The 21,946-nt window shown below is 48.8% G+C and overlaps 2 protein-coding genes across 3 annotated transcripts in view; both read right to left on the bottom strand.

The window, feature by feature from the left end:
* Window positions 1-21,946, bottom strand: part of QRFP (pyroglutamylated RFamide peptide) — a 149,132-nt gene that overhangs the window by 87,556 nt on the left and 39,630 nt on the right. The gene's annotated exons all lie outside the window — the stretch shown is intronic.
* FIBCD1 (fibrinogen C domain containing 1) overlaps window positions 1-21,946 on the bottom strand; it is a 74,632-nt gene that overhangs the window by 51,706 nt on the left and 980 nt on the right. The gene's annotated exons all lie outside the window — the stretch shown is intronic.

Below are 21,946 nucleotides of genomic sequence, written 5' to 3'. Positions count from 1 at the left end.
GGAGCCCTCTCGCCGATTCCCCCATCTGCCCCCCTTTATCCCTGGTGTTGCGCTGATTTGCTTCCCCATCTGCTGAGCTGCCTCTCTCCCTGCTGGGCCCTTCTCCAGCATCATTTGAGAGCCTTCTCTCCGCCTCTAGCTCCGATGTCAGTTCCCTGACATCCACCTCCCCCCCAGGACCCCCTCCACCCCCGGCCCAACCTGTTGACCCAACTTCGTCCTTTCTTCAGCCAACGATGCGGGGAACCCCCGGAAGGAGCTGTCGCCATCCTCTGAGGATTCGAAACCCGCTTCCCACCCGCTCTGATCCCTTCCCGCGGGGTGGGCCTCCCAGTCTGATTCTTCTTCCTCCGAAGCCTCTTCTCCCTCCCCTTCGGAGGCAGAAAAACCCACAAAATCCTCTTCATCGTCTGTGGTTCCAAATTGCTCCTCCCAGAATCTCGCTAGTGGTTTGGGTTTGTCCGGGAACAGGCGGTGGAATTCCTCCACCACATACCCGTCAGTGATTGCCTCCGCGGGAACCCACGTGTTTTCCGACCCGGGTTCTCCCTCCCAAGCCACCAAGTACTCCACCTGGCGTCCTCGCCACCTTGAATCAAGTATTTCCGTGGCCAAGTTGTGGTGCTCCCTCTCTTCTACCTGCAGGTGTGTGATGACTTCTCCCTCTTGCCCCGGGAATCCCCGTCCTTCCCTGTACTGTGAGAGTAGGGACCTATGGAACACCGGGTGTATCTTCATGCTGTCAGGCAATTTGAGCTTGAATGCCACGGGGTTCACCTGCTGTGTTACCTCAAACGGTCCCAGCCGCCTGGGCTGCAACTTCTTGCACCCCCCCTTAAAAGGTAACCCTTGGGTTGACAACCACACCCGATCTCCCACCCGTATGGTCTCCCCTTCCCTACGGCGCTTGTCTGCCTGCCTCTTGTAAATTTCCTTGGCCCGCTCCAAGTTCATCTTAAGTTGCTGGTGCAGGGCTTCCATTTCTTCCACAAACTGCTCTGCCGCCGGTACGCTCCAACATTCCTCCCCACTCCCCGGGAAGGCCCTGGGGTGACACCCATAGTTGGCCATGAACGGGCTCATTCCCGTGGACACATGTTCAGCGTTATTGTACGCAAATTCAGCCAGCGCTAGTTTCTCTACCCAATCGTTCTGCCTCTCGCTGACGTAGCAGCATAGGTATTGCTGGAGTATACTGTTCGCTCTTTCTGCTTGCCCGTTGGTTTCCGGGTGTCTCGCCGTTGAGAAGCCCACTTCGACCTGCAGCAAGCTCATGAGCTTCTTCCAGAAATGGGAAGTAAATTATTTCCCGCGGTCGGAGATAACCCTCGAAGGAGCCCCATGCAACCTGAAGATGTGATCTACAAACAACCTGGCTGTTTCCTCTGCCGTGACCGCATGTGAGCAAGCTATAAAATGGCACATTTTTGTTAGTAGATCGACCACTACCATGACCGCTGTCTTCCCCCGGGACTTGGGCAAATCGGTCATAAAATCAATGGACACCACCTCCCAAGGTTTCCCCGGCGTGGGTAAGGGTTCCAGTAATCCTGCGGGGGCAGCCCACTCCCTCTTTGCCCTTTGGCAGCGGTCGCACCCCCGTACATATTCCCGTACATCCTCCCTCACCCTGGGCCACCAGAACTGCCTGGTGACGAGCATCATGGTTTTGTGCTGTCCAAAGTGCCCAGCTGTGGGGTTGTCGTGGAGTTGTTTGAGTACCTTCCCCCGTAGGGTCTCCCCCGGTACATACAGCGCCCCCTTATACTACAGCACCCCTTCCTTCTCCTCAAACACTCCTTGGGTTTCTCTTCCGTCTCGGAGTTCCCGGATTTTAGTTTGTGCGAATACGTCGTTTCTAGTAAGTCCGGCCAGTTCTTGTTTCCCCACCAAGGTTCCCCCACACACCCATCGGTCCTCGGGGATCACGTGTCGTATCTCCGGCGGCCCCTCTCCTTCCATGTACTCCGGCTTCCGGGAGAGAGCATCTGCTCTCATGTTTTCCTCTCCTGGCACGTATCGGATTTCGAAGGAAAACTTGGAGAACTCCTGTGCCCATCGAATCTGTCTCTGGTTGAGCACTCGTGCGGTCCTCCAGTACTCCAAGTTCTTGTGATCTGTACAAACCTGGATCTTGTGCTGCGCCCCTATTAGTAGATGTCGCCATCGACGAAATGCCGCATAGATCGCAAGCAGTTCGCCGTCATACACAGTATAGTTTTGCTCCGACTTGTTCAGCTTTCTTGAGAAAAAGGCACACGGTTTCCATTCCTGCTTGCTCCTCCCTGGCTGCCAAAGAACCGCCCCAATGGCTCTGTCGGATGCGTCGGTCTCTAGCCTCATGGGTTTCTCCAGATCCACGTGCAGGAGCTGCTCTTCCAATGCGAACGCCTTCTTCAGTTTTTCAAAGGATTGCTGGGCCTCCTCTGTCCAGACGAGCTTCCTTTTGCTACTGAGACAATCTGTGATGGGTGCTGTCAAGTGGGCGAAGTTCTTGATGAACTTCCTGTAGAAGTTGCTGAACCCTAGAAACTTCTGCACGTCCTTCCGGGTTTTGGGAGCCTTCCACTCCAGCACTGCCTGCACCTTGCTTGGGTCCATCGCTAAGCCTTTGTCTGATAACTTGTACCCCAGAAACTCAACTTCTCTGGCGTGAAACTGACATTTTTCCAGCTTGACCCACAACTGGTGCTTCTGCAGTCGTTTTAGCACTTCCCTGACGTCTCTGACATGTTGCTCCTCATTGTCCAAATAGATTAAGACGTCCAAGAAGGCTACGCAGTTCTTGTACAGCAGGGACCCCAACACGTGGTGCATGAAAGCTTGAAAACAGGCGGAGCCCGACTGTAATCCAAAAGGCATAACTAGGTACTCAAAGGCCCCCAGGGGTGTGAACATTGTGGTCTTCCATTCGTCCCCCTCCCTCATCCTAATCAAGTTGTATGCTCCCCTGAGATCAAGCTTGGTAAAAAAATTCCCCTGCCTCACCCGTGTTAAAATGTCGTCAATCCTGGGCATTGGGAAGGTCACTGGTTCCGATACCAAATTGATGGCCCTATAGTTCACAACGAGCCTGGGTTGATTAGTGTCCTTTTTGTCCACAAAGAACACCGGACTGCCCCCTACCGCTTTTGATTCTCTTATGAAGCCTCTTTTCAGGTTCTTGTCAATAAATTCCCGCAACTCCTTCATCTCTCTGTCCGACATGGCATACAGTTTACCCACTGGTAGCTGCGGCCCAGGGAGCAAGTTGATTTGGCAGTCAAAGGGCCTATGGGGGGGGTAGTCTATCTGCCTCCTTCTCGCTGAAGACCTCCTGCAGGTCAGCATATTGTGGTGGCACCTCCCCTTTCGGCTCCACAGCTATCCCAGCCACCCTGGCCACGGTCATTCTTAGGGTTTCCCCGCCTAGACAGTGTTCCAAGCAGTAAGCGGACCCAAAGGCATTCTCTGATGCCATGCCACACTGGATCATGTTGTGCTAGCCAGCTCATCCCTAATATTCTTGGGGGCCCTGCCAGTGAGGCTACGTGAAAGGCAATGGTCTCCGTGTGCCTGGAAACCCTCATTCTCATTGGTGGGGTCTGGTGCGTCACTTCCCCTCCCAGAAGCTCCCTGCCATCAATGGTGGTTACTTGCAAGGGGAAATCCAGGGGCAGCAGTTGGAGCTGGTGCTCTAGTGCAAAGTCCTTGCTGAAGAAATTGCAGGAACTGCCTGAATCCAACAGCCCTTTCACCTTGACTGGGTGCCCATTCGGGAGTTCTAGCACCACTTCTATGGCTATAGCCGCCCTGGGGGGGTCTTGTTGGGGCACTTCTATTGGTTGCTGGCCTGGCTGCTGTGCCCGCTGAGTGGCAGCCAAGCGTTGGCGTTTCCCTGTTCCTGCCCCTTTACCACCTCCTCCTCACCCCCTGCAGCTCCCACCATCCCTTGCCAGGCCTTCCTTTGCGGGCAGACCCTGGCAAAATATCCTGGCCGCTGGCAGAGAAAACACTTCTTGGTGCTTTTCCCATCCTTTCCCTCCCTCTTGCGATCCTCACTGGAGTTTGAAACCTCCTGCGCGCGCGCCCCATCTATTTCCATTGGCTCCGCCGGCGGGGAAGGCTGCCTTGGTATTTCAGGAATGCGGTAGTCATGGTAACGTTGCTCTCTCCCTTCCCGCTTCTCCTGGGCCCGCGCTTCCTGCCTTACACCAATCGCAAGCACAGCCTTGGTCAGCTGATCCATCAACTGCGGGCGGGGTGCGCGGGAAAGCTCGTCCTTCACCGTTGGGGACAACCCCTCCTCGAACAGCATTGGAATGGGTTCAGAGTCCAATTCCCACCCGAGCCGGTGGACTAACATGGCAAAGCGTGACCAGTAGTCTCTAACTGACTGGTTCCCCTGTTTGCAGCCCATCAGTTCCCGCCGAGTCACACTTTGCTGTACATCACTGGAATACATCGCATCCATCGCCTGGAAGAATTTCCTCAGGTCTTTCAAGGTGGCATTCTGTGTTGCCATTAGGGGCCTGATCCATTCTCTGGCCCCATCCTGCAGATGTCCGACAATATAGGCAACCCTCTCCCCATCGTCTGCAAAATCATTCTGTTGCAGTTCCAACGCGTACTCTATTTCCGTTCGGAACGCACTGTAGTCCTGGGGTTTCCCTCCAAATTTGTGTACCAGTCCCGGTACCTTCCTTGCTACGGGGGTGGGTCTGACCTGAGCATCCTGAGCCCGCCTTTCGTCCAGCCGCGCCGTCAGAAGAGCCACATGCTGTTCCAAATCTCGGTTCCTCTCCACCAGATTTTGCACTCCAGCTGCTCCCTCCATGGCGCCAGCTTCTGCGGTTTTGCTCATGATGCTGCCCGCCTGTCGCTGTGCACGAGCGACGTCAGGGACTGACGGATTGCTGTAATGAGTATGGGTTGCTCGTGCATAAGTTGCCGCCTCTCCTCGCTATGTTGCCTTGTTAAACCTTTCAGTCTGGACAGCCCTTCACTTCGTGGCTGCCTCAGTCGCTAGCAGAATCCGTCAGTGGGCGTTTCTTAAACCTTTTCCAACATAAAAGTTGTTTGACGCCAAGTCTCCTCCTACTCTCCCTGCGTGGAAGTCTTCTGCGCAGGGAGGGCGTGGGTAGCGGAGGACCCGTGCTCTCCCCGCTGGTGTCCGGTGAAGAGTCCTGGAGCCCTCTCGCTGATTCCCCCATCTGCCCACCTTCTCCACTGGTGTTACGCTGATTTCCTTCCCCAGCAGATGGGCTGCCTCTCTCCCTGCTGGGCCCTTCTCCAGCATCATTTGAGAGCCTTCCCTCCGCCTCTAGCTCCGATGTCAGTTCCCTGACACCGTCTTTATGCACACTCTTTCCCCTTATATGTTCATTTTTATTAATGTTTTTTATTGGATAGCTGCATTCCCCTCCCTCCCTCCCTCTTCAAACATATCCAACCAACCCCATCCCAACTTAAGCTGAACCATAGACCCCTGTGGCAACCTTCAGCATTCTGTGTCTACTGACCACAAACTAACAACTCCCTCTTGTTTCTCACAGACACCCTGTTTTGTTTCCATTGCTCTTCACATGCAGCAACTGTGTTTGGTATTATCAGGAGCAGGTTTATCCATCCATTCCAGTTTCTCTCTGTTTCTCATTTTCCCAACCTTAAGTTCAGTTCTCCACATTTCCATAACAGTTTGAAGGAAGGGTTTAATTCTTTAAAGAAGTCATAATGTAAATTCATCAGCATTTTAGTGTGATTTCCCACCCCTAAAATGCAGAAGTCTGTACAGTTTAACCTAAAATACATGTTTGCAAAGTGATTATTCCCCGTCTCAAAAACATTTTTAAAATGTTCTTTTTGACAATATATGCATTTTATGCATACTTTGTCCTCATATACACATTGCTCGGCTAGAGAACTACATTCCAAAATTCAGAGAAGTGTGAATTTCAACAGATGGCTATGTTTTGCTTCACATAATGTTTCAGAAAATGTGAATTGGGTTGGTCCGCCTTTAAACTGAATTGAAAATAAAATGGCCAGTATCATTATTCCATTACAAAAATCTTATGGCACAACCACATTTGGAATACCATGTGTGGTTTTGGTCACCTCACCTCAAAAAGGATACTGCAGAGCTGAAAAAGGTTCAGATAAGGGCAACCCAAAAGATTAAGGAGTGACTCCCCTATGGGGAAAGGTTGCCGTGTTTGACAGATAAAATGTGAGTAACAGGTTAAAATTTTGCATGGTGTGGGGAAAGAGGATAGAGAAAACTTTCTTTCATAACACTAGAACTCATCAATATCCAATGAAGTTGAATGTCAGAAGATTGAGGACAGATAAAAGGAAGGACTTCTTCACACAGCACAGTTAAACTATGGAACTCACTTCAACAGGAGGCAACTTGGAAGGCTTTAAAAGAGGATTAGACATGGCTGTGGTCTATGGTCAGAGGCAGTAATGGTTCTGAAATACCAATTGCTGGAAACTACAGGAGAGGAGACGGACACAGGTGGAGCTGTGGGTTAAACCACAGAGCCTAGGCCTTGCCAATCAGAAGGTCGGCGGTTTGAATCCCCGCGACAGGGTGAGCTCTGGTTGCTCGGTCCCTGCTCCTGCCAACTTAGCAGTTCGAAAGCACGTCAAAGTGCAAGTAGATAAATAGGTACCGCTCTGGCAGGAAGGTAAACGGCGTTTCCGTGCTCTGCTCTGGTTCGCCAGAAGTGGCTTAGTCATGCTGGCCACATGACCCGGAAGCTGTACGCTGGCTCCCTCAGCCAATAAAGCGAGATGAGTGCCACAACCCCAGAGTCAGCCACGACTGGACCTAATGGTCAGGGGTCCCTTTACCTTTACCTTTACAGGGGAGGAGACAGCTCTTAGGTGGCTCTTTGACCTGTTCCAGCAGGCTCTTTTTCCATTTTTTCTCCTCACAGAGAAGAAGAAGAAGAAGAAGAAGAAGAAGAAGAAGAAGAAGAAGAAGAAGAGTAGTAGTAGTAGTAGTAGTAGTAGTTTGGATTTGATATCCCTCTTTATCACTCCCCTAAGGAGTCTCAAAGCAGCTAACATTCTCCTTTCCCATCCTCCCCCACAACAAACACTCTGTGAGGTGAGTGAGGTTGAGAGACTTCAGAGAAGTGTGAATAGCCCAAGGTCCCAGCAGCTGCATGTGGAGAAGTGGGGACGCGAACCCGGTTCACCAGATTACGAGTCCACCGCTCTTAACCACCACCCCGTGCTGGAGGCAGCAATGCTTCTGAATACCAGTTTCTGGAAGCTGCAGGAGGGAAGAGTGCTTTTCTGCTCAGGCCCTGCTTGTGGGCTTACTGTTGAGGCATCTGGGTGGGCACTGCTGGAAAAGGATGCGGGACTTGATGGGTCATTGGTCTGATCCAGTAGGTTTCTGCTAGGTGATGCCTTAGGTGAGTTTGAGCCTGGTGTGCAAAACCTCAGAATTACTTGGAAGGAAATGCTGCTAGGGAATCAAAATACAGGGTGATTAAAATGATTTTTTTGGGGGGGGGAGTTGCAGCTGTCACAATGGCTGTTAAACCTATTCTGAAAAAGCAAAGCACCTCTAACAGGCCCACAAAGCAGAATGCTTAAGAACTCCTGCTTGTTATGTGGCGAGATTGGGTGAGGTGAGACCCAGCTGGTGTGAAATGAGAGCTGTTATTTTTCACCTATTCCCCCCTTCTTCCATCTCCATCTCGTAGGGATCAGAGCTTTATGCTCTGACTGACAGATCACATTTCGGAGAATGAAAGGAGCCGGGAGAATAAAGCCGCTCTCCCGGCCCGGGGAACGAACACGGCAGAACGAAGGAGCTTGTCTCACCAAAGGGGAAAGCAGATGAGGGGTTGATACAACAGCCTCATCTCATCCTCCAAGCCCCTTGCAAGCTCAGAAAAGCACAGCGATGCACAGAACAAGCAGTCACTCGGGGCAAATGATCGGGTGCTTTTTGATCGGGAAGGCCGGTGGGGAGAGAGAGCATGTCTCATCCGTGGAACTGCCCGGGAACCAGCACCGAGATGGTGGCTGGAACATTCTTGGCTCATTTCAGGCTCTGCACCACCCTTGAGGGCACCCCGAGGAAATAGGAGTGAGTGATTAGAAGAGGACAGGAGTCTGACGGCAGATTCCAAAGTTCTTTGCTACATATCCTTGAACCCAAATCACCCTCTAATGAAGCATCACTGATGTAGCAAAGGGAAAAGAGATGCTATTAAGAACATAAAAACAAGAAGAGGCTGCTGGATCAGGCCAGTGGCCCATCTAGACCAGCCTCCTGTTCTCACAGTGGCCAACCAGATGCCCCAATGGGAAAATATCAAGAAGGACCCAAGCACATGAGGACTCTCCCCTCCTGTAGTTTCCAGCATTGGTGTGCAGAAGCAAAACTGTGGAGGCAGAGCATAGCCATTGTAGCTATAAAGCAGATTCAGGGCAGCACGACTCGTCCCTCCACACTGGGAGCCAAGCCAAGGGGGGCGCCGCAACTATGACGTAGTACACACTCAGAATGGAAGGCAAGAGGTGGGCTGAATTTTGGCCTTGCACAGGGTCCACTGAATTTTGAAAGACCCAAGTCCCCCCTTGTTGTAGCTAGCAGTCATTGATAGCCTTGTGCTCCTCCATGTCTAATTCTCTTTTTAAAGCCATCTAAGTTGGTGGCCATCATTGCCTCCTGCAGGAGTGAGTTTCATTGTTCAACTGTCTGCTGCATGAAGAAGTCCATTCATTCGCCTATCCTGCATCATCTATCAATGGCTACCAACCATGATGGCTTGGCTTTGCCTCCATGGTCTGAGTCAGTAATGCTTCTGATCACCAGTTGCTGGAAACTGCAAGAGGGGAGAGTGCCCTTGTGCTCAAATCCTGCTTGCAAATTTCCCTGGTTGGCCACTGTGTGAACAGGATGCTGGACTAGATGGGCCACTGGCCTGATCCAGCAGGGTTGTCCTTATGTCCTTACTCTGTTACCACAATGTCTGGGTGATGGCTGATTGTGAACCATAGCTTTAAAATGACATTTGACAAATTCACAGAGGATAAGGCTATCCGTGGTTACTAGTTAGGATGGTCACCTGCTACCTCCTGGATCATAAGAATATAACCTAAGAAGAGCCCTGCTGGACAGCCCCATGATCAATCAAGCTTTGCCTGCTATCAGGTTCCAAGTCAACCCGTCTCCACCACTTGAAGCAGCAACATCTCCAAGGCTCTACCTCCTGTCAGTAAAAAAACAAAACCCTCTAGGCTTGACTGCACGACATAACAACATTTCTCAGGGTCCAACTCCTGACACAGCAAACCCCATGGGCTCCACTCCATGGCACGGCTCCTGATGCAGCAAATGTTTCTAGGCTCTGCCGCTCTTGTGCTAGAAACTACCCCATTCTGCCTCCTGATCCATTAAGAACTCATCAAGCTCCACCTTTTGCCCAGTCAAAGCCCATCCTGGCTCCCCCTAACTGCTCAAATGTCTTTCAAATCACTGGTGACAACCTTAAGCCACTATGGGTAGCGTTTGCCTTTGAACCACTTCATTTCCACTTTTGCTCAGCCACAGAGAGGACTTCAGGAGGGTGCACACTAGTTTAGACCTGTCTGCTCAAAAGAGACCATGATTAAAAGTCCTATCTGCTTAAAAGAGACATGATTACCTAGCCTCACCCTTTATGTTAGTCATTTCCAAGCTCTGTGCCAACAGCATTTAAACAAGGCAGTGAGCTCAAAGGAGCCAGTCCCAGGGGTGCTTACCTGTTGTTCAAAAGCACGGGGGGGGGGGAGGGGGAGGGGAACAACCCCAAAAGACTCATTCAGCACAGTGGTGGAGATACCTTCATTTGCCTTTGTGATGTATAGAATGCTCCCCTCTTTTCTTGACATGTTCCGTTGTTATGCAGCAGACCAGTATTGTTTGTTAATGGTTTTGCTTTGTTCACTCCTGTATAGGTAAAGGGTAAAGGGACCCCTAACCATTAGGTCCAGTCGTGACCGACTCTGGGGTTGCGGCACTCATCTCGCTTTATTGGCTGAGGGAGCCGGCATACAGCTTCCAGGTCATGTGGCCAGCATGACTGAGCCACTTCTGGCGAACCAGAGCAGCACACGGAAATGCCGTTTACCTTCCCGCCAGAGTGGTACCTATTCATCTACTTGCACTTTGACGTGCTTTCAAACTGCTAGGTTGGCAGGAGCAGGGACCGAGCTCTACCCCGTCACGGGGATTCAAACCGCCGACCTTCTGATTGGAAAGTCCTAGGCTCTGTGGTTTAACCCACAGTGCCACCCGCGTCTCACTCCTGTATACGACATCATAAAAACTCGATTTTTAAAAACAGTGCACTAGAGCGGTAGAAATTCAAGTTCTGGACAAATTGTTGCAGAATCTGTATGGATGCTGAAAACCTCAGCAAGGTTTCACGAGAGATGCAAGATTGAAGTCGCCCTCCCTCCTCACCCCAAGTGCTAGACAGCAGATGGCAGAAGTTCCCTGGGAGAGCACTAAGATGCATGCAGCTGGAGGGAGGCAGAGAGAGGCAGGAGCAGCCAAAATCTGTCCCATGAGACGCCCAGCAGAGAGTCAGGGGCAGCTGCATAACTGATGCTTTTATCTCACCTGCAGCTGCAGGGAATTATGACAGAGAGGGAGCCGGGGGCAGAGCTGGCATCAGAGTTTTCATAGGCTCTGGACAACAGAATGCCAGCATAGCTCCGTAGTCCCATTTTGCTGCTAGACATGTGAAAAGAAGATAATGGCTTTGAGCATGTACAATAGGCTTCCTTCCTACATCACTGCATAATAACCACTGCCAGCCTCCAAACATCGGAAATTTGTCATGGCCCTAAATCCTGAGCAGTCTTCCTTGAGCATGGAATCACAGAATTATAGAGTTGGAAGGGACCCTGGGGGTCATCTAGTCCAACCCCCTGCAAAGCAGGATTCATAGCTAAAGAATCCCTGGCAGATGACCATCCAACTTCTGTTTGAAAACCTCCTCCAAAGGAGTTTGTTCCACTGTCAAACAGCTTCTGCTGTCAGAAAGTTCTTCCTAATCTTTAGCTGGAATCTCCTTTCTTTTCTTTTGAGTCTTTTCAAACTGTGAACCAAATGCTAGCATAGCATCTATGCTAGCATTCGATTGACGTTGGAGAGAGACGGAGTTGAGGAATAAGACCAAGGGTACATATTGATATAGGAATGTATTAGATAAAATGTAAAAAAACATACAATAATAAGAGTACATTCATTTGTAAAAAAGGAATATACAACGGGATAGACAAGAAGTCCAAAATGTTGGTACATATATGATTTTGGAATAGTTTTTTGTCCTTGTTTCTTTTCTTTAGGTATATAAACTTTGTATACATGCTGAAAATTATATTATAATAAGCCTTGTGATGTAATATGATGTTTACCGATGTAACATAAGAATGTTAATAAATAAATAAATAAAACAAAAACAAAAGCAAACTGTGAACCAAAGACCAAGCCCACACAAAGCTGCCTTAATCTGAGACAGACCGTTCATCCATCTACCTTAGTATCATCTACACTGACTGTCAGCAGTAGTCCAGGGTCCCAGACAAGGGTCTTTTCCATCCCTGCCTTCAGACACATGGAGTTGAACATGGGACCTTCTGAATGTGCAGCAAAACTTCTACCACTGAGAGACTGCAAACCAGAACAGCTAGGCTCTGCCAGAACAGTGGGAAGCAGTAATCCTTCTGAATACCAGTTGCTCAGTTGCTGGGAGAAGGCTCTTGTGCCCAGGCTCTGCTTGCAGGTTTTCCACAAGCATCCAAGTGGCCACAGTGGGAACATGAGACCGGACTAGATGGGGCACTGGCCTGATTCAGCAGGTTCTTCTTGTGATGAAGGAGAGGATAGAAATCTAATAGCTGTCACAGATTTATCCATAAGGTTGCCTTAAATATTTGAATATCCTTTTGTCATCTCCCCCCTGGACAGTTAATCTTCTTTTCTGTAAGCTAAACACCCTCTGCTCTTTCAGCCCATCCTCTTGGATTTGCCTTCGCAAGTCCCTTTATCGTCTTCAATACACTAATCTGAAATCCCTTCCCAATTGATCAACATCTGAGGATCACCAGGACTGAACTTGCTTCTCTGTATCACAGGTGGTGCCGGGGGGGGGGGGGAGGAATTGAGGGGGGAGGCCAGGACACCACCTTCCCCCAGCAAGTACTTCACACGTGTGCACACACACCATTGCTGGACCCTCCTGGTTATTTGAAGGCCCTTTTTACATCATTAGAACACTTTTATTGCTGTTGGTCGATACATCCTAAGGACTCCTGAGCATGCTTATTTGAAAGTTAACTCCATCAAAAATCAATAGGGCTTAACTTCAGAGAGAAAATATATTTTGGAGTGGGAGCGTCCATGTGAAATATATATACCATTATTTCTCTTTTGGAACTCTAACACGAGCAGTGGAGGCTGGTCCATGAAAGCAAGTGTGGTACTGCCAAAACAATATCAGTCTGCGCCCCCCTCCCCCTGCACAGCTGCCTGCCCTCCTATGACCTGGTAGGGAGTAGTCCTGGATTCATCTGCTATTGGTCCTCCTGGCTTCCACCCCACCAGTGCCAAAGAGTAACAGCCACCATGGATTGGTTGGCTCTGCTTGTCATTGGCCCTTGCTCCACCTTTCATTGGCTCTGGCGCCACCTATCGTTGGCTTCATGGCTATCTACTATCAGTGGTGGAACTTCAAGCTCCAGCTGGGGGGGGGGGGCGGAGAGCAGGCAAGGGGGCATGGCTGGCGCGCATCTTGGGGGCGTGGCACGGCACATGTCCTGGGGGCCTGGTGCACCTTCTGTGGGGGTGTGGTGCCCAGCACTGGGGGGGGGGCAGCCATGAAGGCACCCCACCGGGATCATGCCGCCGGGGGCAGTGCGCTCCATTAATTTATTAATCACCTTCCTATACCACCATCTCCAAGCAATTTTGCATAACAGTTTTTTTGGGTTTTTTAATACTGCAAATACATTTAAAACAAGACTGAAACCCTAACAAGTGGACACTCATGGTAAAGACTCATTTATCCAACTGGGAAAACCCATCTCTGGTTGTTTTCAGATAGTGCAGAAAGTGGGCACCTCCGTCTCTCAAAGAGGAATGCTGTTCCACAGAACAGGGGCAGCCACATGGAAGGCCCTGCTGTGAATAACTTCAGAGTTGGTTACTGAGATCTTTGGAACTTCTCAGAGAAACTTTCCCACAATATGCACAGATCTACTGGGTGTATAAGGAATAAGATGGTCTCTCAAGTAACCTGGTCCTAAGCTGTACAGGGACTTACAGGTTAGTACCAAAACTTTGAACTTGGCCTGGTAGCAGATTGACAGCGAGTGCAAATCAAGTAGGGTGTTATATGCTGGTGGTAACTTACCCTCACAAGCAACCTAGGTGTCGTGTTCTGCACCATCTGTAAACCTCTGGACCAACCCCAAGGCTAACCCTCCCAAGAGTACATTGCAGTAATCCAACCATGAGGAAGAGTGCAGAGTCCAGTTGCAGAATTCAAGCTTTGTATATAGAAAGTCCCCAGGTTTGGTCTCTGGAATCTCCAGTTTTAAAACCAGAGTTGCAGTTAATGGGTGAGTAAGGGGAAAGTCTCCCTTTGCTTGAGCCCCCAGAGAGCTGTTCACAGTCAGTCAATACTGAACTAGATGCTGAATAAAACAGGATTATGCAGCTAGGCTGCAGCTCAGTGGCAGAGCACATGCTTTGCATGCAGAATGCCCCGGATCTAATCCCTGGCATCTCAAACTACAAAAGGATATTGGGCAGAAATTGGGACTGGGATCCCTGGAGATCTACACCAGTCAAAGCAACTAGCAAAGCTAGCCAGTGGTGTGACTCTGTAACAAAGCAGTTTTTATAGGCGGATCATCTCTTCTGACTTCCAAACAAAGCTGCCCACGTTCTCAGGTAGATAAGACAGTGCTCAGAACTTAAGGCTGGTTGCTATTTTGACTGGCTCTTTTAGGCATGAGCTTATGGGCATCCATCTGGGGCCTGAAGCATTAGGTAGCTATGTACTCTGCCCCTGAGTGCATGGGCATCCAATGAAGCTGAATTCTGGAAGACTCGGGACAGACAAAGCAAAGGACTTATTCACACAGCACACAGTTAAAACTATGGAAATTGCTCCCACAATGGAGGCAGCAATGGCCACCAACCTGGATGCCTTTAAAAGAAGATATATGGAGGATAAGGCTAATTAATGGAGGATGGCGCTGTGGGTTAAACCACAGAGCCTAGGACTTGCGGGGTGAGCTCCGGACCACAGAGCCTAGGACCACGGTGGGGTGAGCTCCCGTTGCTCGGTCCCTGCTCCTGCCAACCTAGCAGTTTGAAAGCACGTCAAAGTGCAAGTAGATAAATAGGTACTGCTCTGGCGGGAAGGTAAATGGCGTTTCCGTGCGCTGCTCTGGTTCGCCAGAAGCGGCTTAGTCATGCCGGCCACATGACCTGGAAGCTGTATGCCGACTCCCTCGGCCAATAAAGCGAGATGAGCACCGCAACCCCAGAGTTGGCCACAACTGGACCTAATGGTCAGGGGTCCCTTTACCTTTACCTTTAAGGCTACTAGACATAACGACTATGTTCTGCCTCCAAGATCAGAGGAAGTAATGATTCTGAATCCCAGGTGCTGGAAACCACAGGAGGTGAGTGCTCTTGTACTCAGGTCCTGCTTGTGGGTTTCCCACAGGTATATGGTTGGTTTCTGTGAGAACAGGATGCTGGACTAGATGAGCCAATGGCCTGATTCAGCAAGGCTCGTCCTATGTTCTCCCTCCACTGTCTGAAGCTGCGTGCCTCTGAATACCAGGTGCTAGGGAACACAAGCTGGGAGAGTGCTGTTGCACATGCCTTCCTTCCTGGACGGCCACTGAGGGAAGCAGAAAGCTGGACTAGATGGACCATAGGCTTGATCCAGCAGGCTCTTATAAGAAAGGGGAACTCACAGGTTTCCATCTGCGCCCCCTCTATTCCAATAGCACACATGGTCCCTGAGCCCATGGCATTGGCATGATCTATAGCGTACATTCCTTACCAATATGAAGCAATAACTATCCTGTTGCAACCCTTCCAAGGCAAAACATTCCAGGGCTTAACCAGATCACTGAGAAACAAGCTGGTGTTGAACCATGGCTTGCAACGTAATTCCTTCTGAATGTGCTGCATGATATTTTCTGACTTACACACACACACAATCACACACACACAAAGTTTCATAACTTCCTTTTTAAAAAATAAAATAAAAAATGGTTGTGTTTCACCTCCTGCTGTGATAACAAGGATTGATCCCCTTCACGGTACTTCTTTCCTGTAATCTAGTCTGAGCCACCGCATCTGTTGCCTCCCTAGGGAGGATTTTACACCACACAGCACTTTTAAGTGGGATTGTGGTCTGGGAGGATTAGATCTCATGCTTCCAAATCTCAGAGAACCTGGTTGTCTTCCTGACAAGGCACTCACTAACCAAGTCAGCTGTGAAAGACACTTTCAAACATTGGCAAAGGCAGGTTCTACGCCCGCCTTACAAAAGTGCCCTCATCAAATTCAGTACAAACATCTCATTTTGCATGTGTTGGAAAAGAAAAAGGATTACAGACGTTTCCAACAGCCTAAACGGGAGGGATGTTTATAGAATGGGATGAGCTATTGGCTAGTGCATGTGATATCAACAACCCAATTTCCCTCTGCCTGGACCTAAAGCACTTCAGCAACTTTTAAATGAGCACTTCCACAATTCTTTCTTTCATGCCAAAGAATGAGCACATAAGAAAGCATCATTTGCATGTCAAAGGATAGTAACAAAAATACTAGGGGCTGCCCCCTGCTCATATTGCTCACCAACCCTGCCTGTGTCCCAACATCCCTGCTTTATTGAAAACTATGCTGTTGTTTAAAATTGCCATTTTAAAACCTGCCTTCTCTTTTGCCTTCTGCCCCAACTTCATGCAAATCCAGGATTCGGATGAGACACTACAAATTCTTCAATGGGGATTTTGTGATGACACCCTTACATTTTAATGTATATAGGAATAAGCATTTTTTTAAAAAAAATGTAAATGTGGTCTGGAAAATGTTTTTGAAATGCTTTAGATAGCAGCTAGGGAAGATGGTAGTGATCTGATCAGGTCTAGAACTCTGGTGTGTAGGAAGGTGGGGAGAATTGCAGCAATGGGCAAGATTAACACTTCCCACCTTAATCTATCTGATTTCCCCAATTCCAGATTGGGATCCCCCAAACAAAGCTACTTTTTCCCCGCTAAAGAAAAAGATGTGATTCCTGCATTGCAAGTTGGACTAGATGCGTCCCTTTCAACTCCACAGTTCAGTGATTCTAGGTGGCTACTACTTCTAAGTAAAGAAATTAAAAACACTTTTAGAGAAATGTGTTTCTCTAAAGGACTAATTTTGAATATGCTTTTTTTAATTCTTTCTTTTTTTAATGCAAAATGGCCTAAGATTCTGTGACAACCACCTTCATCAGATGGTGCATTGAGACAACTGAGGAAGCTAGTTGTCATCTCTGAACATTCATTCCATTTTCTACTAGAAAGAACCTTATTCAGAGCTAGTCTCAAGGGGCGCTCAAACACATTTCTCTTTATTCCTGAAGACAAACATGGCTTTTGTATTGATATCAGTTAACGTGACATGTCATTTGGCTCTGAAAATTAGGCCAAACTCAGTAGGTCAAACTATGCATTGTGTTAAAACACTCTGGGATGTATTCAAATAAGTTTTTTTTCCCCCCAGAACAAACCCATTGAAATTGAAAAATATTAAGCTAGGTCCATTCATTTCAATTTCAATTTAAAAAACACGCTCTATTTTAGTAATAGTATGGCTGGTTTTGTTTTGTTTTGCCTATTCATCTTACAAAGGAAAAGTAATCATGCAGGGAGGGCCCTGATCCAGAAAACAGCACCTTTGGAGGCAACAATGACCCAGTGTGGTGCAATGGTTAGAGTGCAGGACAAGGGCTTGGGAGACCAGGGTTCAAATCCACCACTCAGTCATGAAGCTCCCTGGGTGAGCTTTGGCCAGACACTTGCTCATAGGGTTGTTGTGATGATTACATGGGGAGATGGAGAAGTATGTAATTGAGCTTCTTGAAGGAAAGGTGGGATAAAATGTAATAAATGAAGCAAGAGGAGGTGGAGGAGGAGGAGGAGAGAAAGCCCCCAATCTTTCTTGGGAGAGGGGAGAGTACATGGCTGCTTTTCCTTCAAAATAAAAGTGTAGTGATAATGTGTACTTAAGTCCCTTGCAAACCATAATGTATTGAAGGGTTAAGTGGCTAGACAAGAGTCCCATTATGAGAAGCCTACAAGCAGTACCAGAGTGCAACAACCATTCTTCTCACTTGTGCTTCCCAGCAACTGATACTCAGAAGCAGATTGCCTCTGACAGCGGAGGCAGAACACAGGGCAGTAAGCTTTAGTTGGTAAGTGAATACTGTAAACTGAAGCATTAGTTGGTTCATTAGGAAAGGTACATTTCAATATTTGAGACTTGAGAGCCTGTAAATATGCCAGTATATTTTTTGGAAGCTACTTTGAGTTTAGTATGTTAACTGCAACAGCAGACCTTACTGTTTACAATTTGACATGCACACACCACAAACAGGCTCTGTATCCTTGTCCTACACAAAGGTCCCAACCAGTTAGGGATCACCTATTGAATGCACCCACAGAGGTGTGAAGCCAGAAGAGAGAGCCCACGACCTTCCAGATGCTGTTGGACTCCAACTCCCATCAGCCCCAGTCAACAACTGCCAATAGTCAGGGACAATGAGAGTTGGAGTCCAACAATTCATGGAGAGTCACAAGTCCTCTCCCCCACTCTCAACACATGTTATATGTAGGGCCTGCTCTCCACAGCTGCAGTCTTTTGCACACTAAAACTGGAAGTAAATTCTACTGAAATCAGCAGATGGGCTGGTGGGGGGGGACATACACAAAAGGAAGTACAGTGAATCTGATGTCTCCGCTAAACATTAGAATGGAAGTCATATTATCAAAATCCTTGGCAGGGAGGATGCAGTACAAGGAGAATCCTTTCGTAAAGAAATTATCCAATTTAGCTGTTACAAGGTCTGCTGATTTGAGAGATTTGGGGAGGGAGAGAACAGGCAGAGAAACACATTCTAGATGAGAAAGGGTGGTTTATCAAGTCTCCTTTGTTTTGGTAGGGGGACAGGGGTCTGATGCCCCAAAACGGTCCTACAGAGATCTAGCACCCAGTGAGTAGCACATGTAGCGTAAAACGTGGTGTGTTCCCCCCTTCTCACAGGAGGATGGAAGGTTCAGAGAGAACTAGGCTGAGGCAGCAAAGGGTTGTTGGCAGGAACAAAAAGGGAGTTGCATCTCAGTGGCAAAGCTCTGCATGGAGGATGGAGAGAGGTGTGTGCATGTAAACATAGAAACAAGTCTAAAGTAACATTTGCATCTATTGCTTGTCCTTCTTTCCCCTCTGGCTCCCCACATGTCGCTGGAATATGCCCCCCCCCCCCAAGGAATGTGGCCCTTGGGTTTAAAAAGTTTCCCCACCCCGACATAGATTATTTAACATTACTGTTGCACATTTCTCCAGGCTATTTTACTTCTACTACTGCAAATTCCTCCTTAAAAGGAGTCTTCATTGCGCCAGGCTTCATGCACATTCCAGGCAGCAGAGGCAGTGCTTCCTGTGTATGAGTTTGTTCTTTAACGATCCTAAACAGCACTTCATCCAAATTGACCCCAGGCTGCTATGTAATACTAATAACAATAATCAATTTACAACAGTGGAATATAAATCTTGTTTAAAATAAGTAAGAACCTTAGAATATCCCTGCTGGCGCAGGCCAAAGGGGGCCCATGTAGTCAGAGGCAGTAATGCTGGAAACTGCAGGGGAGACTTGCTCTTCTGCTCAGGTCCTGCTTGCAGTTTTCCTACTGAAGCATCTGGTTAGTCCCTGGGAGGACAGGATGCCAGACTAGGTGGGCCATTGGCCTGATCCAGCAGGCATTTCTTATGTTCTTATGGCCAGTCATGACACCCAGAAGCTGGACTTGAAGGCAGCAGCTCTCACTAGTTGTTTGTCTCTGGCATCTAAAGTTGCAGTAGACTGCTTCTGAGCCTGGAGGTTCTGTTCCAGTTGTGTACTGAAAGTACTAGAGGCTTGCCCATTTGGGTGAAAAGGGCACTGCCCCACCAACCTTTCCCCCCAGGCAAAACCCACCTGCCTGTCTTCTTACTCACAAGCAGTCCAGCAGGTGCCCCTGGTTGTCAACTTCTTCCTCCTTAGTCTCAGTGTCGCCCCTTGTAGAAGGGGTGGGAGACAAAACTAGAATTAGTTGGCTCCACTTCTAATTGGCTCTGGCTCTGCCTACAGCTTGTCTTCTGCCTACTATCATCAAGAGCCACTGTGGTGTAGTGGTTAGAGCACTAGACTAATCCCCACCTGGCCATGAAGTTCACTGGGAGACACTGAGCTACTCACTACCTCTCTTATCCTAACCTACCTCACAGGGTTGTTGTGGGGATTAAAATGAAGAGCTGGAGAGAACCATGTTACATGCAAATGCAGTCAATCAATCAATCAATCAATCAATACCATTTCTTGCAACAACAGAGTGCCTCTGGGCTCATAAGGGAACATGTGAGTTTTCTATAGGCGCTTTGGAGAGGGGGTGTGTGCAAGGTGGGGAGTGTCATTCCCCCTCTCCCCCAGCCTGTTTATCCATTTGCCTGTCTTATGGCTCAGCCTCTGAGTCAGAGAGAAAGAGAGTGACATTCTGTCTGTAAATAAATAAACTAAATAATTCAAGGAGGATTTTGCCAACAGCCAGCAACACAGGTTCCAAGAGAGTCCCTGGGGAAGGTTGCGTGTGTGTGCAGGAGGGTGAAGCTGGGAGTGAATGTACAGAGCCTGCCATCCTGAAACTCCAGCGAGAGACCTGTGCACGCCTGCTAATCTCGCACAAACAGAGGTGAGGGTTGCCAGGGCGGATGATGGGCTCCCAGCCACCCAACTCCACAGTGTTTCAGAGAGAGCACCTGTTCCAAAGACTGCTGCTAGCCATGCACCTGCGTCCTCCACCCCTATCCTGGCAGCAGTAGATGACCGGATGCCACTCAACTTGGCAGCATAGGGAAGGGGGTGACGGATTGAAGAGGACAGCCCGGAGCTCAGCAGCAGAACATCTGTTTTGCATGCAGAAGGTCCCAGGTTCAATCCCCAAGAGCACCTCCAGGTGTGGCTGGGAAAGACTCCCTGCCTGAAAGCTCTGAAAGCTGTCAGTCAGTGCAGACAATCTTGGGCTGGATGGACCCATGTCTGACTTATGCTAAATTCTTTTTAAAAATCAGTCTTTTCTTCAGAGTCACAAGGTCTGTGATCTTAGAACTGTAGAGTTGGGAGGGACCCTGAGGATCATCTAGTCCAACCCCCCTGCAGTGCAATCTTGCTTTATTTTTAGGGAAAGAGCCATAGCTCAGTGGTTGGGCATCTTGCCTTGCATGCGGAAGGTCCCAGGCTCAGTCTCCAGGCAGGAGTTGGAGACACAACCATTGCCTGAAACCCTGTAGGGCTACTGCCAGTCAGTGTAGACAGTCCTGAACTAGGTGGACCAGTGGTCTGGCTCTGAACAAGACAGCTTCCTTTGTTCACAAAGAGCATCCATAGCTCAGTTTTAGAGCATCTGTGGGAAGCAAAAAGTCCCAGTTTAATCCCTGGCATGGGCTGGGAAACTCTTCCTGCTTTAAACCCCTGGAGAGCTGCTACTGGTCAGTATAGACAGTACTGAGATTGATGGGCCCAATGGCTTGACCCAATAGAAACCACTTTCCTATGTTTCTGTTGAAATCAGCCTTTAATTCAGCAACCTAAAGCCTGGATCATGATTTCATTTGATGGGATGGGCTGCTGTATAGTGGTAGGACACTTGCTTCGGCATGCAGAAGGCTCCAAGTTCAATTGCCAGCACCTCCAGGTATGTCTGGAAATGCCCACTGCCCTGAAATCCTGGGGAGCTGCTGCTGTTCCGTGTAGACAGTACTGATGGTAGATGGAACCAATGGTCTGACAGTTACCTGTGTTCCTGTATAATTGTATTTAAAACTATGAGGACTAGAATCTTTACTTTTAGGGAAAGGGGCTTAGCTCAGTTGCAGACTACCTGCTCTGCAGGTTCAATCCCCGGCATCTCTAGGTAGGGCTGGGGAAAAACTCTGTGGGAGCAGCTACCCATCAGTATAGCAGATGAACTCACTATGGCAGTTTATTGTGTTTTCGTTGCTGGCAAGGGCTGTAGCTCAGTAGCACAGCATGTCCTCCATGCAGAAGGTACCAGGTTCAACCCACAGCATCTTCAGGTAGGGTTGGTATGAGACTCCCTGTCTGAGACCCCTAGAGAGCGGCTGGTCCTGAGCTAACTGGACCAGTGGTCTGTCTCAGTATAAAACACCTTCGTATATCTCTATTTAATTCAGCTCTTGATTCAAAATTATGAGGACTAGCATCCTGCTTTGCTTTTCAGGGAAAGCTCACAGCTCAGTGGTAAAGCAACTGCTTTGCATGCAGAAGGTCCCAGTTTCCGTCCCTGACATCTCCAGGTTGAACTGGGAAAGACTCCCTGCCTGAAGTCCTGGAGAGCTGCTGCCAGTCAGTGTGGACAGTACTGAGCTAAATGGACCAATGATCTGACATAAGGCATCCCCTTATGTCCATACTGAATCCCAGAGACTAGGATCCTATTTGTATTTTTAATGGAAGGGCCTTGCTTGGCGACAGAACATCTGCTTTGCATGCAGAAAGTCCCAGGTTTGATCCCTGGCATCTCCAGGTAGGGCTGGGAGAGGCTTCCGATCTAAAACTCATGGAGAGCTGGTCCTGAGCTAGATCGGCCAGTGGGTTGA

This window comes from Podarcis pityusensis (genome assembly GCF_964106645.2).
Source record: "Podarcis pityusensis genome assembly, chromosome: Z".
Lineage (NCBI taxonomy): Eukaryota > Metazoa > Chordata > Lepidosauria > Squamata > Lacertidae > Podarcis > Podarcis pityusensis.
This window is presented reverse-complemented; position numbering and strand designations above follow the sequence as displayed.